Genomic DNA, 19,080 nt, shown 5'->3' with positions numbered 1-19,080 from the left:
TCAGATCAAAGTGCCCCTTCTCGGAAGGCGCTCTGACTTTTCAATCTCACCCTCCGACCTGGTTGCCAGAGCTTTTGCACAGGGAGAGAACTAAAGATCGTTAAAGCATCCTACATAATCTTCTGTAATATTGTTGCATATTGAAAGGGACAAATTCCAGTAATTAGAGAAACGAAGTAAATAGGATTGCAAATAATATTTATTAAAGAAAAATGCTAGTAATCAAAAGTTAAAAAAATACATATTGTAATTTAGATGCAATTCTAGGAATGTGAAGAATTGTCCATTATATAAGAAATAACTATACAACTAGTTAGGTCAGAGAAGCAGAATGAACAATCAATTTAGGAATGTTCTTTATGTTGCCAAAATCGTTCTGGGGACATATGTGAGAAGACACTCACATGTTTGAGCACGATCTGACGTCACAAAGAAAGATAGTTTACAGTATATTCAGGTTCGGATTCGTAAGAGTCAGCCGGAGTCAGTCAGAAGAGTTCAGAGTTGACAGTTAGAGTCAGGAGAGTTGAGTTAGCGAGGCCCCCTTCGGAAGCGAGGCAGAAAGGGAGACAAGACAATGTAGAAATCTAGAGGTATCGAATACCTGCCCATGCTCATCCAGATGGAATACTGTCATCATGTTACTTGTAAGCCTTTGTCTTCGTCGTTATTTCAATAACAAGGTGATGTGTTTTTTTCTATCGTCTTTGTAAATAAACATTATATGAAACACACTTCCAAACTGTCGGCCCCATCATCAATAATGAATTCCCTTCTCATATCTATCCTATAAATAAATGTTAATAAAAGTCTCAACCTCCGTTATAAATGCCGTCCTATATATATATATATATATATATATATATATATATATATATATATATATATAGTCTTTGAAGTTTTTAACCTTTAAAACTATACAAAAAATTACTTTTTATCATTCGTTAGAAAACCATCTAGTCAGTAAGTCATTTAATCACCTGCAATCACTGCATCAACTCTCTCGAATTTACTATAATACCAATATTTTATTTTTCAAGGGATCATCAGTTGTTTACCATGAAACACTGTTTCAGGGATTTAAAAACAAAACAGTATATTACATCATGGCTCCCCAGCAGTGTTCATCAAACACCACCACCCTTAATCTTAGGAAGAAGACATGTTACAAACATTTTGATCCAATTTCCTATTCTTAATTGCAATTACTAACCTTTTCATAGTATAAAAATGAATTTCTTACCTGTGCGATTCATCAATTTCCACATTTAAAATGGATACATTTTTTTTTTAATTTATCAGTCTTGTATTTATAAGATTAGGATTAATCCATTTAACTACTTATAACCCCACTATAATTAGTAGTTAGTATATTTACATTCTTATTATACACCGATACTATTCAACAATATTCTGATCCAGGTTGACCAGAAAACCACCATACTTAGTCAAAAGAAAAATGGAGTTATCTTTCATCGTTATAGTGCCTGTCTTTACGAAATACTACTGATCAAACATCTTTTAGAAGAATTTATTGGTAAATCTTACCCATCCTGCATATTATTCTGACCTAGTGCCCTCAGATTATCACATATATCTAGGATTACAAAATCATTTAGATGGCTTTAGGGTAACATCAGGAGAGGAGATTGAACATAAATCAGATTCATATTTCCCAACAAGAATTTTACAAGCGAAGCAGTTATGAGCTTGTTGTCAGACGGTATCAAGTTTTATAGGGTAAAGTTCCTTATAGTTTGGGATGAAAATTAAAAAAAATAAACAGTTTTTAATTTTCTAGATAAAATTTTATATCGGCAAAATATTTTGCACTGACTTGATATTATTTATCTAACTCATGTGTATATCGTACGATTAGAGTACGGTGTAGTATCTGTTCTGGTGCTGAACTTCATCTTTCCTGTCCCCGATTAGTAAATGGAAAGATCATTTTTGACTGCGGCATTTTTTTGTATTTATGTTTCAATCCAGAGTGTCCGATTGGGGGCGCTGCAGTTTCCCCACAGCGTAAACCTGCCTTTATTATTCCTGATTTTCATAAACGATCTTCCTCAGGAAATTGTGCTTGAGATGGATATATTTGATCAGACTATATCACTCTCTTCTCGACATGTGGAAAAACGGAAAACACACATATACACACGATCACACACACACACACAAACACACGCACATACACGCACAAAAACACACACACATATATATGGCAAAAGTTGATGTTTAGAAATTTAATAGACTGAAAAACACATTTGAAGATCGATAACAGCGAATATATAACGGTAAAGATAATTACATGCAGTAGAGCGGGTAATTGTGGCAACCGAACTCAGCATCGTGTTACATCTCCAGGAACATTCAAAAGTGGTTGTCTCTGAACTTCGAAAAACTTCACTAGCTACTAGATTTGGCTCCATTAAACACCTTGCCTAATTACAACCACATGGATTATTATGCAAGGAGCTTATTGATAAAGAGACTGACTGAATCGCTTTTAACACAAATACCAAGTTAAGTGTATGGATAAAGCTTGTTTATAGTCGTCTCTCGCGAGACACCGTTGCGATCGTGTGCTTCAGGATCAGGTATTGCTATGAGACATTTTTGTTCAGAAAAGTATGCCAGAAGAGATGAAGTTGTAATTGTGAGAATACATCAATTATCATTCAAGATATAACAATTTTCGTTCAATAAGATTCGAGATTATATATATATATATATATATATATATATATATATATATATACATACATACATACATACATATATATATATATATACATATAGTAAGTTATAAAATGTATATGGCGATTAAGCTACACTGAATATTCCGCGTTTCATCCACTCTAGGACTCTTCAGGCTTATGAAGAATCCTAGAGTTGATGAAACGCGGAATATTCAGTGTAGCTTAATCGCCATATACATTGTATAACTTACTAACTAGCTCTACCTACGTATTGAGCACTTTTGAAGTAAATACTTAAAGTTTACGCATAAATCTATACTTTCGTATCTTAATTTTATGTGAGTAAATTAAGTAGTTATACATATATATATATAATATAAATTAAAACTGTAAGTTGAAATTTACAATCAAATTTATTGTTCGACTGAATATTCCAAAAAACAATTTACAAAGTCCTTATTCTGCGGAGTTTCAAATAATGCTACACTTGCTATGATGAGAAGAATAGAAAGAATATCATTTTTAGAAACTTCGCGGAATAAGGACTTTGTAAATTGGTTTTTGGAGTATTCAGTCGAACAATAAATTTGATTGTAAATTTCAACTTACAGTTTTAATTTATTTTCTCTTATAATAAAATATTGTGTGTGTTATTGAGCTTTTTTATTTCGTTCATATTAAAATATCTAATATAAATACATAGTATTTATATTAGATTGAAGTTTACCATTGCTTATATAAGGTAAACCTTGCATCCCCTTGTATTTCACTTATATATATATATATATATATATATATATATATATATATATATATAGTAATTTATAAAATATATATGGCGATTAAGCTACACTGAATAATCTGCGTTTCATCCAACTATAGGATTCGTCAGGCTTATGCGCATAAGCCTGACGAATCCTATAGTTGTATGAAACGCAGAATATTCAGTGTAGCTTAATCGCCATATATATTTTATAAATTACTAACTAGCTCTACCTACGCATTGAGCACTTTTGAAGTAAATACTTAAAGTTTACGCATAAATCTATACTTTCGTATATTAAATTTATGCGAATAAATGAAGTAGTTATATATATATATATATATATATATATATATATATGAGGTGTCTACAATAAGATTCCAGATTTTCAAATTGTCGTAGACTCTTGAAATTCAGTATGTTATCACTATACATCTTATGAAATAAGCGGCCAAATTTATGATTTCAGGTTCAAATAACCTGATACAACAGGAATTGGAATACACCTTACTAAGGCTTGATTCTCACAGCTGGTAGATTTCAAAAATGCAATCTGGGCGTGAGGACACGTTAAAAGAACGACATGCAACTACATTCTGTTTTAAATTTGAAAACAAAAACTGCGAAGAGACGTATGGAATGTTTCGGATTGCTTTTAGACGATCTTGCATGAATCAAGCATCAGTTTTTGAGTGGCATAAAAAGATTCAAAGGAGGTTAGGGAGTGATAGTGAGAGATTATATGTATGGAAGGAGTAAAGAAGTCAAAACACAAGAGTTGATTGGCTAAATAAAGAAATTTGATGGATAAGGACCGTCGGGTTTTTATAGAGACAATAAGTGCACAGTTTGATGTCAGTGTGGGAACTGTTAACATAATTATTCGCGAGGAAATAATCAATGTGAAAGATTTGCACAAAGTTTGTCCCAAGGGTGCTCAGATAATATCAAAAAGAAATATGTTGTCATGACAGTAAGGAGATAGTTGAAACATTCTCTCATTCTCCCTATAGTTCAGACCTTGCTCCCTGTAACTTTTTTTTCTTGCTGCCGAAGCTTAAGGAAAACCTTAGAGGCTATCGTTATGAGACAATTAAGGAGCTGAAAGAAACTGCGAGGAGGATCACTGATACGTTCACACAAGAGGACTTTCATGAGGTCTTCCAAAAGTTATTCGAACGGTACAAGTGAATTGCAGGTGGAGGAGATTACTTCGATTAGAGTTTTATATGTACTATAAAAAAAAGTGCCTATATGAAAAAAGTCTATAAACTTGGTAAAAGCACATCGCACCTTTCCAAAAGTGTCTAATTAATTCTTAATAACCAGTATAGTCATTTGTCATTAACATTGAAAACGAAAACAATGAAGCAGTTTTTTAAGCGGGAAAAATAATGTGCAAGGCATAAATAATTAACAAGTGAACTCTTATCACTGTTTCCCAATTATTTCAGCTTATGCATTTTTCCACGTTATTTATTGCAATTGAACGTAAATAAATTGATCGTATTTTGAGGCTCTTCCATCTTCAAGATACAATTTAAAATTGCCGTATTCGTGACAAGTCTTAATACTTGCGGTGAAACGAATTAAAATGGCGGCTAACAAAATCACACCTGGCTTCAAATTACCTTACACATATTTTAAATTCATATTTTTACGAACAAATATATTTTTATATTTTATATTTTGTGAATTGCAGTCCATGGAAAGAAGCTAACGGAATAGAAAGCTGTATTACACTGAAATATGAAAACAGCGAATTGATGGAGAACTCTTGACGAACGAGCCAAACGAGCTGGAACAATTTAAGCATAGAATAAACCATACAATTCTGAGGAACACAAGCCATTATAGTATTTGTAGAAAAGACCGAAACTAGCAAAATCAATTTTTTTTTACAGAGAGGCTGCAGTGAAGAAGAAAGCGTAGGACCAATCAAATTAAAGATAAAGTTCTGCAATTTATCAATATTTTTAAAACGGAATACATATTCACCAACCCAAATATGACAATACCTGATTTAGTAGTAGGTTTTTTAAATAGCCTCGGGTGTGAAAAAGTGTATAAAGAGATAGAGAGAACTGGTTTTACGAAAAGCAGAAATAGCAATGGATTTAATATATGAACTCCAAGAAAGATTTGATGAGAAAGAAAGTTTTAGAGTAAATTTACACTCGAGACCAAAACCATCCATAAGAATCTCAGGAAAAAAATGGACACACCCACGATTGAAAGGCAATGGGTAAGTTTTAACAGGATTAAACGAAACAAGCCATTTCTTACCCCAATCAATAACTGAGTCCAAATCAAATTCTAGATCAACTGCATATACAGCGTGACCAAAAAAAACGGGCCCACACTCTAATTAGGCCCCGTTTCTTAGTGTTTTGGTCATAACTAGTTTATTATATTCAAAACATCACATCAAAACACTAGGGTCTTTGGCCTTTTTTTCTCCGTTCTACAGCATATGTTCTAGATGGCCTCCATTTAGCTTTTGTTTTTTTGGGTCACCCTGTATCAACTGATCCAATAAAGATGGGTCAGAATTAATACCAGAATAGAGGGCTGTGTCATCAGCATAAATGTTGATCCTTTGAATTATATTTTTCTGTAAGGTAATTTATTTAGAGAAGAAACAGTGTTCTCTCTACTCCTTTATTTTTGAAAGTCCAACAGAATAGTATGGTAGTTAACCAATATATATTACACTACGTATATATATATATATATATATATATATATATATATATATATATATATGTAAAGAGTGAAGAGATGGTATGATTACGAACCTTTCAAAGAAAGATTTGATGAGAAAGAAAAACCAATGCATTTAAGAGTCGATTTCTAATCGAGAGCAGAGCCAACAACAAGAATCTCAGAAAGAAAAGGGGCACACCTACGATTGAAAGACAATAGATGAATCTTAACAGGATTAAACGAAACAAGACATTTCTTGCCCTAATTCATAACTGAACCGAGATCAACTTCTAAGTCAACTGTATACTGCAACTGATCCGAGGAAGATGAGTGAAAGCAATACCAGGTGGTGTCATCAGCATAAATGTTAATCTAGTAGTTGGAGTCATTTTCTCCTGTTTTCAACTTCTTTCTCGACGAAGAGACGTTGTAAATTTATTTTTGCTTTACCGCTATTTTAATGAACTTCAGTCTATGCCTCAGAATCTCAGGAAGGGCAATGGATGAATTTTAACAAGATTAAACGAAACAAGTATTTTCTTAATCAATCCATAACTGAGTTTAAATCAACTTCTAGATCAATTGCATATTTCAACTGATCCGAGAAAGATGGGTAAGAAGCAATACCACAATAAAGGCTTGTGTCATTTCATTGTTTTGACTCTCGAGTATATATCCATTAATGTCTTATATGTTTTTATACAAACTGATGTGTTTCTCGGTTGATTAACTGTGTCTAACTCCGTCGGATATATATTCGAGAGTCAAAATAATAAAAAGAATACGCTGTTGTCACAGCCCTGGTCATCAGCATAAATGTTGATCTTCTGAATTATATTAATGAATTTATTTAGAGAAGAAACAGTGCTCTATCTACCCTTTTAGTTTTGGAAGTCTAACAAGATGACATCGTAGTTAACGAATATATGCTACACTACGTATATAAGGAGTGAGCAGATGGTATAATGACGAACTCACCTTTTAAAGAATGAGTTAATGCCTGGGAGCGAGTATCGGTAAAGATAAATAGATAGTACACTACCTACTTTCAAACCGTAAAAAATATTTCTGGAACAATGGTATCAGGTAGAACGAACATATACAATATTACGCCCCATCCCAAAAAGTAGTAGGTAATAATCGAGAGGATCGCCCAATAACGGGAGAAGGTAACGCCTGTGAGCATTTTACCGTAGTAACAGACCAAGTACTATATTACTTAATTAAAAAAAAGTAAAAAAAGATGTTATACATAGGGAGGTTACTATATATAGCAGAAGATAATTACTGAAAGGATACTTTATGACAACGGAAACGCTACTAAATAAACCAATTGTACATTACAGAATATTAATTTATTAGAAGCTGTTTATAAAATATATATGCAAATTAAGCAGACTTAAGAAAGAGTATTTGTCGGTATTTGCAGATTACTATATATATATATATATATATATATATATATATATATATATATATATATGTGTGTGTGTGTATTGTGTACAGAAAGTTGTTAGATGATACAAGCCATTGGTACCGTCGGTTTCAAGCCCGATAATTAGGACCGTTTAAGATATCCATATCAAGCTCTCTTCAGCCAATACTCATCTCTATATTACGCCCCACCACAAAAAGTAGAAGGTAATAAACGAGAGGATCTAAGAGATGAGTATTGGCTGAAGATAGCTTGATATAGACATCTTAAACGGTCCTAATTATCGGGCTTGAAACTGACGGTACCAATGACTTGTCTCACCTAACAACTTTCTGTACATAATATATGAATACGCTCTTATTTTCAGATTTTCCTTTTAATTGAGATTTCTGCTGGATTCCCCCCCCCAAAAAAAAAACTAATCATATATATATATTCGAAATGAAATGCGGTTTCCTCTGATGATATGAGCCAGTATTGAAAATCCATGGATTAAGGAAATTAACATAACTCCCCTCTATATATTCCTTGTGTCAAACAATAAATTCTGGTGAGATATACTCGGGTTTGAACAGAGGGTCACACGACTTGTAGTCGAATGCTCTATCACTGAGCTATATCTCCAGATGACAATAATTCTGAGTTTTTTTTTAAAGAAGAAATAATCTACTGAGATTTTATTATTTCCTTTGATCGTTGTAACGCAAAATATTCCCCAGTACAAATGCTCCTTTTTATCTATAAGAAAGAAAGATCGTTTTTTTTTTCGATTTTCGATACTTATCGGATGGATTTTTGTGCAAACATTTCTAAGAACACTACCAGTCATATAAAGTACCTTTATGTGCAATTTACAAAAGATAGGATCAACCGTTTTAAAACCTATCAAGACGGATCTCATGCACGCAAAGTTAATTATATATATATATATATATATATATATATATATAATAGTTTATACATATATAGATATACACATATGCATATATAGTATTATAAAACATACGTCGTATCAAACATCAAAATAAGCATAGCTTATTTGGATGTTGAAATAGACAAACAAGCTTACATTAATTCATTATATATTTCATTATTAAGAATAAGTCAAGATTTTATGAAGTATTTTCAAAGTTTGATACAATATATTAATAGTTCAAAAGCCATTCATTTGATTGGGCTTAAATTTATCATAGCAGTTGCTATTACCAAAGAACATAAAACCCAGGGATTAACTCATGAAACACCGGAAGTTGGGCTGCCGCCATATTTTGACCCTGGTCGAACTTTCAAGTTTTAAGGTTCAAATCTTTGTCATGTAAGATGCGGGATTTCATTAACTAGAACAGTGATTCCTAACCTTTTCTGCACGACGGCACACTACTGAGGTTTTAAAATTTCACGGCAAACCTACTACAAGAAGAAAATATTTTCTGCTTATAAAGCTTGTAATAAAATCATAAAAAAAAAAGATTATATAATGAGAATTTGTGTACCCATAAATCAACATATCCTGTAGTCAATGTTTGGTATGGAATTATAGTTAATGTTATTGGGGTTGTTATGCCGGGTATTTTTTTTTTTTTAACTACTGATGCAATATGTGTGTGAATGTTGAAAGAGACACTCTCCATATTTTTAAAGTCTTTCACTTTTGTTTTAAATGTTTAATCTTGTTTAGGTAAGAAACTTCCAGTTGACATGAGAACGGAATTGAGAATTGCAGTAAGGTTTTTATGATTTAAAAAAAAATTAGAGTTGAATACTATTCCATAACAGAAATCCAAAAGACGTCCAATTGCAAATACGTATACTTTAATTTGAAACCACGATCCCTGGACAAGATTACTAATCCTTTCTCTTTACATAGCTGATAATTGGAAAAGTTGGTGACTAATATATCCAGTCATGAAATGGATGGCTCTCGTCTTGGAGAGGCTCCATGTTTTGACAAACTTCTAGGCTTGACCTTTACTCCTGATCTGAAATGGAACACGTACATCAAATCTGTTGCCAATGTCGCTGGAAAAATGGTGGGATCATTCTACCGCTCCAGAAGATATCTCACTACTGATGCAATTATCTATCTGTATAAAAGCCAAGTACGTCCAAGGATGGAGTACTGCTGCCACATCTGGGCAGGAGCTGCTAAAAACAGCCTATCCTGCCTTGACAGAGTACAAAATAGACTTCGTGGTTTACTGGGGGATGCCCTTTTCTCTTCCCTGCAACCTCTCTCCCACAGAAGAGACGTTGCGAGCGTGTCTTTATTTTATCGTTATTTCCATGGCAGGTGCTCGTCTGAGCTCAAATCCCTCGTCCCCCCTCGCCAATCTTTCACGAGAAATACCCGTCTGGCTAAAACTACTGTCAATAATTTTCCCCACTCTTTATCTGTGCCTAAATCCGAACGTAGATTCCATGAGCAAAGCTTCTTTCTTAGAACTGCACGCCAGTGGAACTCTCTGCCGCTTGCCTGTTTCCCACCTGACTACAACTTGGACGTCTTCAAGTCCAACATAAACAAACTCCTGACAAACCGCCCCTTAAGTAAGACACTCTATTAAAACCCCCAATACTAATGATTACTACAACACTATCTCATTGATTACTGTACACGCAATAACCCTTATCCCTGAGTGGCCTTCGGACCTTGATAAGTGGTGACCATAAAAAAAATGCTATTATGATTAAGAAACTGAATTTCTTTATTAAACAAAATCAAATGTCTATCTATTATCTCTTCACAGAACAACAGAAATCATTCTGCGCCACAGACTCGAAATTTGATATACAGGGTACAGAAATCTGGTTGTTAAGGGGTCAAAGTTCAACAATTTGACCTTTGAGAACCCCTCCGACAATTTTGGGTCTAAACACTTCAAATTTTAGATATAGGTTCCTTGGACATTGATCTAACTTAATAACTTGATTTGAGCCTCTAACAATAAATGTTAAGAGGTCATAATAGGTGTCAAAGTTAAAAAGAAATTGACCGTTTTTTTGTTGTTTTTTTTTTTGCTCAGCATACACCTCCAAACATCCGGGCAACGCCGGGCCGTAATGCTAGTTTAAATATATTTCGGAGTCATCCTCAGTTTTTTGTACATCTTTTTTCTTTCTTTTTTCTTCTTGTTTTGCCACGTTATAAAGTTGGAGAAAGAAGTAATGATCCGCACGCGGTCTCTCAGATGTTTCTGTTATAGAAGCGTTGATTTAATTTGAATAAAATAAAATACGCATCAAGTTCGCTTTGGAAGGCAAATTACAACGTAATATTACGAAAATAAACAAATATTTTAATAAATTTTACTTTTAATTTATTTTAATATATCTAATTTTCGTCCAACTATTCCTTTAGCCTTAACAGCGACGGGATTAGAATTCCGAATCTTCTAACTGCTTTCCATAGTGTTGTCGTCTCACTATGTTTTAGCCTACTAATCCTCTCGTCGGTTTTGGGTAGGATTGAAACTGCTATCTTCAGACAATGCTCACCTGGAACCATAGAGATTCAACGTCTCTATTTATTGCGCTACGGGCACCGAAGAGACGTTGAATCTCTACGGATGAAGGCCAGAGGAAGAGTTGGCCGAAACTTCGTAAAGCAACAACAAAAAGATGAGGATAATAAGCCGCAAGCAATAAATGAATAAATAATGAAAAGCTTTTTCGCTAATGGATCGATGGATCAGATGTTATAATTTGCTAAACTCTTAGCATTGCCAGATTAGGATCGATGGGTGAGGATCAAGGGTAAGTGGGGAAAATCTGTGAAAAGAATTGGTGCAGTAATGGAAAGGGAGCCTTCCGGTGTCTCTCGACTATTGTCGACAAATTGACATTTTTTAAAATCCTCGTGAACATTTTTTTTTTGTGAAAAGTGCTCTAGAAAAGGTGTGAACAGAGACGTAAGATGCTTATCGCAAAAAACAAAAGATCCCAATTGATCTTAGTCTTGAAAAAAATCAAGTTTATAAGTAAGAGGAAAACAGTCAACAGAAAGAGAGCTCCACAGACATGCAGTTATTGGAAAGAAATTACTATAATAGGAAGCTGTATTACAATGATGTATCAAATCAACAAATTGATAAAGATCACTAGGAATTTACTGACACATCTCTGTTTCTAACGCACAACGATGATACGAGTTTTTTTTCTTAGAGTCTCACACTTTCAATGTATGTAATAGAAAGATAAAAGTTTCAAGTCATGAATGCACGAATTTAGAAATCATAATAATGCAAGTTGCAATCGCCTCTGATCCAATATAATAAAATAAATAAGAAATAATAAAAATAGGAGCCATTAATTTTGTAACACCCTTCGTAAAAACATACATTTTAACAGAAATTCTACAAATGAATCTGTTTGCAACTAAGCAATATCTCCAATGTAATAGAGAGAGGAGAGGTGCGAATGAACTGGAAATCCGGGCCATCAAAAATGGAACCTGGAATTGGATGACCCGGTCCTATGACGCAAGTCAGTTTATGGGAAAGACCGTTGAATGGAGCAAAGTTCGGATGAACTTAAACCCTGACCGACAAAAATGAAACCCGGGAATAAGATGACGTAATTCGGCCGCAAGTAAGACCAAAAGCAAACATCGACAGGGTCAGAATGTGGGTCGATGACGTAAATTGGTTAACGGATAGGAGGTCGAAAATTCATAAAAAGAAATGATAAACAAGAGTCAGGGTCAGTCAGAGAGTGACAGAAGAAAGGGGAGGACAGACGACGCTCAACTGCCTGTCACGGTCGCAACCACACCCTCTCCGCCTACACTATCTCCACCACCACCTCCACCGCCGTATTATGTGTATATGAATGTTTATTAAATAAATCAAGTTGTTTTATAACAAAGCGTCTCGTTATTCATAGATAAATGAACAGCGGTCATTCCATTCACTAGACGACTTACAACAAACATATATGCATAAATGTCAAACGAACTATCTCTCTATCTATCGAGATATTAAAAAATCTCGGCTAGTTAGAATACAGGCTTGGTGCTAATAAAATAGACGTCACCGCCATACCACCCAGTATATAACAGAAAGGCCTTAAAACAGTGGATCAAATAACCAACTTAAATACAATCCAAATATTGAGAAAAAAAAGAAAAGCTACAGAAATAGAAAATCAAAGACGTTTATTTAATATGGACGCAAGTCGTTATCACAAAAGTGATTTCCATGTGGACTTTCCATTCAACCGACGCTCGACACACAAAAAAAAGAAAAGCGCTAGACAATTTTGAATGGTCCGAAAAAAGAAACCGTTATAATTTTGTGTATGTGCGCTGGAAGGAAAATCGATGCGAATGGGAAAGAACTTTTTTGTTAATGCCTTTCAACAGACAAAAGTCAGATATTTCATTCGAAGATGAGCATTTTGGAAAAAAACACAAGACCAGATGTTTCAGATCCAGGAAATTTGTAAAATCCGTGAGAAAGTTTTCTAATTCAAAGCTGGACTCGAAAGGTCCTTAAAATATCATGTCCGAAAAAAGTTATGTAACGATTTAACCGATCTGTTTTTAAAAATATGCAGATCATATATATATATATATATATATATATATATATATATATATATATATATATATATATATATATATATTCTCCATAAGTTTTAGGAAAAGTACCCGTCGTTGACTGGGTTCAACAACAGCCTACAGAAAATGGAATCTGATTTAGTAAAGTATGATAGGTTATGAAAAGGAAGGGTTGTAAAGAGATAGCTTCGAATTTGGGGGTATCAAAACCAAAGCAAAATATGATGAAAGTAAAAATAAAATAGATAAACCCCATAATTTATTATACCATACCTGTTCATACTGACACACATCACAATATTCTGTGGATCTATATTAAAAAACCTTGTTAAACTTTGAGACATATTTCCATTCTATGGAGGTTAGGCGCGAACGAACACCCCATAATTTTATTATACCATATTTCTTCAAACTGAAACATAATTATCAAAGTATACTTACGCAGATAGATATGAAAAGTCTTTATTAAAGTTTGTGCCTATTTTCATTCTATGGAGGCCAAGCGCGAACGCAGACCGCACAATTATATTATACCATCCCTATTTAAGTTAAAACATACTTATCAAAGTATTCTTATGTACATCTATATCAAAAACTCTTGTAAACGTTTTTTTTTTACATTTTAAAATTTTTTAATTTCATACTTTGTGGACCAGCCACGAACGCAGACCCCACAATATTAATGAACTACTGTTCTGCCAGATCAAACATACCCATTCCTGTGTCTCGATACATCTTCTATCATTATATGCAATCAGTTTTTTAAAATAGTCAACCATATAGGAGCCTATTCGTGACCAGACACACACACATTCAGTTGTATATTATATATATATATATATATATATATATATATATATATATATATATATACAGTTGTGCCCGATATTATTCATACCCCCCTTGAAAATTGAGTTTATTAGGTGTAACTTTTGTAAGAATTTATTGTTTACGTCCATATTGATACATATTCTTAATAAACCTCTTCTGATCATTTTCGTCATTTTAAAATCTCGGGATACTTGTAATAAAAGAAATATACAGCTATTTATAAAATCTGCAATGTTCAAAAATAATCATACCCCCTTATTTTTTCAGTATTAATCGAGTTTCTGACTGTTTGTTTTCTGTTTGATTCTTATTTTGAATGCTTTTATACAACCTTTGATTAATTTCATTTCGTTTTTTGCATTTTTCAGAAATTAAAATGATATCAACTGAAAACCAATAAAAGAATAAAAATTATTAGAATGGGGAAGAAAAAAGAGCTTAGTAATGATCTTAGGACTAAAATAAATAGAATTGTGAATTCACATAAGGATGGTTTAGGTTACAAGTCAATTTTCAAGAAATTTGAGGTCCCTACAGCAACAGTACAGAGCATCATCAAAAAATTCCAGAGCCACCACACAACAAACAACTTGATTGGTAGAGGAAGAAAAAGGAAACTGTCTGCTAGAGCCACCAGGAATATTGTAAGAAGTGTTAATGCAAATCCAACCACCACTAATAAGGACATTTTAGAAAATCTGGAGTCTTCTGGCATAAAAATATCAAGGCAAACATTGCAAAGGACTCTGCATGAAAATGGTCTGAAAGGAAGAAGACCAAGAAGGACTCCATTGCACACCGGAAAACACCTTGCAGCACGTCTAAAGTTTGCTAGGACCCATGTGAATTCTCCAGAGTCCGTTTTCTCAAGTATTTTGTGGACTGACGAAACAAAAATTGAATTGTTTGGCCATATGGATGCTTCTTACGTTTGAAGGAAGAAAGGAGAAGCTTACAACCCAAAGAACACCATACCCACGGTGAAACATGGTGGTGGTAGCCTAATGTTTTGGGGCTCCTTTTCGGCTAGTGGTCCAGGTAGTTTGGTCAAGATAGATGGAACCATGAAGAAGGAGCAATATTTGGAGATACTCAAGAAAAACATTAGACAGGATGCGGAGAAGCTCCATTTAGGACCAAACTGGGTCCTTCAACAGGATAATGATCCAAAACATACTGCCAAAATAGTCAAGAAATGGTTTGAGGATAATCAAATTAATGTTTTGAAATGGCCTAGCCAGAGTCCCGACCTGAACCCTATCGAAAACCTCTGGCACATATTGAAAACTGAGGTTAAAAAGCGGAAACCTAGAAATTTGAGGGATTTGGAGAACTACTGCATTGAAGAATGGTCAAAAATCAGTGTTGATGCTTGTAAAAACCTTGTTGATAAATATCCCAAACGGTTACAGACAGTTATTAAGAATAAAGGGCATGCTATTGACTATTAGTAAGAGAGGTATGAATAATTTTGAACTAGTGCCATTATTGTTTTTCTTTGTATAATGTTTCAAACTTGCATAATTTATTTATTTGTTGAGTTTAAATTAAATGCTTATGCTTGATTTATTGTTTGAAATCCCTTTAATATTGTCTACCTTCTGGTTTGAGCAATATTCTTATAGAAATCTCAAAGATCCGAGGGGTATGAATAATATCGGGCACAAGTGTATATATATATATATATATATATATCGTTGTTATTTATGTATTTCCAAAACCAAAACTTCAATTCACTTTCTCTCTCTTTCTCTCTTTCTTTCTCTCTTTCTCTCTCTCTCTCTCTCTCTCTCTCTCTCTATATATATATATATATATATATATATATATATATATGTGTGTGTGTGTGCGTGTGTACGGCCTTTGGACACTATTTTACTAAGCTCACTTTATACGTCTGATAAATTCATAAAATGTATACTTCAAGCTATCGATTTCGCCTGTTTCCCTAGATGATCTCTGACAAGTGAAAACAAGACTTCAGAGTATTAGATTATATTGTAACTGAGTTTGCATACTTTGACTCTATAATAATACCCACGAAATCTGGAAAAATTAAAATATCATATTTAAGCATATATTACGCCCGGGCAAACCGCTCCCCCCTCCCGCTAGTATATATATATAGAAATAAAGATTACTTTCTAAACTGAATTTATTTTAATAAAACATCATTAGATCAATTATATACAGCAACTTATTATCACACCCTTCGCAGACCATACGAGAGAACTGTCCTATTTCTTATATTAGAAAGACATGTTAAAGAGAGTAAAACAATAGAATATGAAGGATTAAAGACGTTCAAATTTAAACTAATATATTTTTTACATGTGCTCAGTACACATGTACAGCTATAAGAAGTGAAACTATATAAACATCAGAAAAGACATATGCACGTTTCGACGAGGTTCTTTGGTATTAACAACTGAATATTTCTTAATATATTTTCTTGTTTTTTTTTAATGAAATAAATCTAATTTTTTAAAATATATTTCGTGGTGACTCCTTATTTTAGCGTTCACGTGTATGACAGAAGATATAAGTGTTTATAATGTTATTTTTTGTTACTAAATTTTAAGCAAAAGTAAATTATTTAGAAACAATGCTGAGACCAATTTCGCTCTAAATTATTCACATGGCTGCAATAGAATTTACCCCCAAAACGGCATAGTTGACAAAAAGCGATTCAAAGATGAACGTTTCTGAATTGATGAGGTGAGGATTGATAATTTTGTATTGTCTTGATTTGTCGGACGAGTGTTCTTATCTTGAGTGTTTTTCGCACAACGTAAAATTCAGTTCTAACAGATACTCTTCTGGAGGTTGAAGGTTCAATCCTCAGGGCAAGCGATACTAGGAACACAATTGCGAATTATTTAAAACTTTTACACAGTCAGGGTTGACGGATCGAAAGCATGCTAAGTGTTTATTTCTCTCCTACCGTGAGAAATATGAAACTAGGGTCGGAAAAATCCGCACTCCAGAGGAGAATCACTCTGACCGTACAAAAGGTGCCTGTACATGCCGGTCAGCATTCTCCGACAAAAACGCTTCAGACAACTATCAATAAGCCTTTCATAAACAGAGGAGGTAAAATCTGACAGGATGGCCCTCCTAGAACTGCACATAGGAAGCATAACACCGCAATCAACATTGAACATGTTATTGCAGTAATGTCCTAGTTTCTGTTGATTTTGCGACCGAATAAAAAAATTCCACGGCTTAAATATCCGTTTACTAAATAAAAGGTTCCGTTCGAAATTCGTGCAGATTCCCGAGTTCGACAAAATACAACTGAAGAAGCCCTGGGGTTTTATCGGCCGAAACATTCTGAGAATAACTGTCAAGATACAAATAGTAGTGTCATAAATCGAAATAATACAGAAATTAATGTAAAATATTCCCGGGCAACGCCTACTATTTACTAATAATTATTCCAAAATATGACGGTTTCAAGATAATCTCTTACAAAGATACGTAATCGTGATAATTTCCCGGCGGCGATTGCCAAAAAGAGAAATAAGAAAACATTTTTTGGTTTTGCATAAAAAACGAAATTTGGTAGCTGGCCAAAGAAAAGAGCAAACGCCCTGTTATATCAAAGAACATTCTGTTGAGTTTATATGCCTGAGCTTACTACTTGTGCGGTGATAATATCTTAAATTGGAGTTTAAAATGAATAAGTCAAGTATCCTAGTTCAATAATGTTTTATACAGAAACACTCATTTCGAATATATCATATTGTAGAACCTACTGTTGATTTTACATGTCGGGCCTTTCGGCTTGTATGGTAAGAAAACTTCTCAAATGCACTTGTGATGTTAGATCTTGTAAGGTGTTAACTTTGGTAAAAATCGTATGTTCCTTCTTTCATCAGATTATTTCGATTATCGATTATTGATATTTATTGTAGACATTCCAATACAAAACCTATCAAAGAACACTGACGAGCACATAAAGTGTGAAATTTCAAAAAAATCGGCGCTGCTGTTTTTGTGTCATTAGGGAACGAACTTACATACACAGTGGTCCAGTTCCTTTTATATAGTAGTAGAGATACTTTTTACACAGGAATCACCACTTATCAAGGCCGGAAGACCACTCGAGGATAGGGGTTAATTAGTTAATGTGATTATAGCGTAGTACACATAAGTCGTGGGAATTTTGTAAATTGGATTACTTAGGGAGACGGTTCATCAAGGACTCGTTTATGTTGGACTTGAAGACAATCAGATTGTAGTCAGCTGGAAAGCAGGCAATCGGAAGACAGTTCAACAGGCGTGCAGTTCTAAGAAAGAAGCTTTTTTCATGGAATCTACATTTAGGTTTAGGAAAAGATAAAGAGTTGGGGAAATTATTGACAGTGGTTTTGGCTAGACGAGTGTTTTTCCTGAAAGTTTGACGAGGGGGGACCATAGTTTGGAGCTTAGCTGAGCACTTGCCATGAAAATAACGATAAAACATGCTCGCAACGTCTCTTGTGTGGGAAAGAGGTTCCAGGCAAGAGAAAAAAGCCACTAAGCTACGAAGTTTATTTTGAACTCTAGCAGCTCTTGGCCAGATGTGGCAACAGTACTCCATAGTTGGCCGTACCTGGCTTTTAAGGCAAAGCGGTGGTAATTTCTAAAAAAAGAACTAACCAAGGCAACGAAATTCGATCGAGTATTCCCTACCTTAAATAAACATTAATGTGCATTATGCATAAACATATCAGAAAATATATTCGTAAGAAAACGAATATTTAAAAAAAAAAAAGAAAAATATACTTTTCGTATTTATTTTACATGTAATTTTATGGAAGATACGCAATTTTTTGTATTTCTTAATGAAGGCCATACGACAATACGATAGGCGTTACAAAAGTAATGTTATTTTTGTATGTAGGAGAATAAATTCTGGGGCTGAAAACGTCGCTCATTTTAATCGTACATAGCCAAAAAAAATATATAAAACACACGCAAAAAAGCAACTAAAATCACAGGAAAATAAGAAATTAAATGAGGTATTCGCAGAAAAACAAGGCCGATAGGGATTAGTCGTGTGCTCTCGTGTAATGAATGAATGCGTGAATATAGGATT

At 33.9% G+C, this 19,080-nt stretch overlaps 1 protein-coding gene across 1 annotated transcript in view; it reads right to left on the bottom strand.

Moving 5' to 3' along the window:
• LOC145247293 (glucagon-like peptide 1 receptor) overlaps positions 1-19,080 on the bottom strand; it is a 567,758-nt gene that overhangs the window by 234,799 nt on the left and 313,879 nt on the right. The window lies entirely within an intron of this gene.

This window comes from Euprymna scolopes, chromosome 25, assembly GCF_053919585.1.
Source record: "Euprymna scolopes isolate OS-2025 chromosome 25, ASM5391958v1, whole genome shotgun sequence".
NCBI classification, from domain to species: Eukaryota; Metazoa; Mollusca; class Cephalopoda; order Sepiida; family Sepiolidae; genus Euprymna; species Euprymna scolopes.
The sequence above is the reverse complement of the archived record's forward strand: the minus strand, read 5'-3'. Positions and strand labels throughout refer to the sequence as shown.